Source organism: Kryptolebias marmoratus, linkage group LG22, assembly GCF_001649575.2.
Source record: "Kryptolebias marmoratus isolate JLee-2015 linkage group LG22, ASM164957v2, whole genome shotgun sequence".
Classification (NCBI taxonomy): domain Eukaryota; kingdom Metazoa; phylum Chordata; class Actinopteri; order Cyprinodontiformes; family Rivulidae; genus Kryptolebias; species Kryptolebias marmoratus.
Window position 1 is genome coordinate 25,544,697 of NC_051451.1, and position 1,028 is coordinate 25,545,724.

Sequence of the window (1,028 nt, forward strand, 5' to 3'; positions counted from 1 at the left end):
TTTTTTATTTTTTTTTGCTCTTTATAAACAAACAGAACAATATTTCTGCAAACCCCTCGTGTCTCTCCGGTTGGTCTGTGTGGTCCCCGGCAGACCACATAACGGGTATTTAATGCCATTTCGTGGACTTAACATCCAGTTTCCTGAAATAACACTGCGGCTTTCGATCTGCAAACTTACAAAAACAACATCGGTTCGAATAGCTTCAGTCGAGAATGAGGAGCCCGATCATGAAAACCTATATCAGCCCGTGAATGCCTGGTCGAGGTCCAGATTCGTTCCCGGTGTGTGAGCACACATTGTGTACTTTGTGGGAGACTTAGAGGACTCTGTTGACTTTAGAAGAAAGTAAAACGGTGGGGTCATCTATATTGAAACCGACAGGCCCATTTGGAAACAATCATCAAATGTGTCATGGAAAAACCGCTACGTCATGATGCGAGGGACGCCAAGAGGCTGCCAGCATCAACATTTTCCCTCAAGACTGGCAGCGGATGTCAACCTGACGGCTCATTTTTTTTGTTTCTGAGAATGAGGGGGTTTCTTTGCAACGCTCACCCTCACGAGCCAACGTGCAACACGACTGACAACAAAAGAGAGGAAGAGTTTTATCAGTGTCACCTCCTCCAGATAGGAGGTGCAGGTAATTAGCTGCACTCACCTCAAGCGAGGCTCAATATCCTGTTTGAGGACAGCCCCGTTCTGTCTCAGCGACCTGCGGACGTTAGGAGACCACCTCAGACGGTGGATCTGTTCTCCCTGCTTGAATAGTCACCATCCTCCCATCTGAGGGATTCTTTAAGCAGCAAACATTCCTCTGCATTCTGTTTACTCTCTATCCAGTCCCTCCAGGGTTTCACGGGCATTTTTTGTGATTGTTGCGGCTAAAATGCCTGATTTCGCGGGGCATTTTCCTAAAAGTTGCGATTTTTTTTTTTACTAAAATCAATAAAAAAACATAACTTTTAATATATAAACCAAAAATACTTCCTAGTTTTGTAAGATAATTCCCAACAAACATTGACATT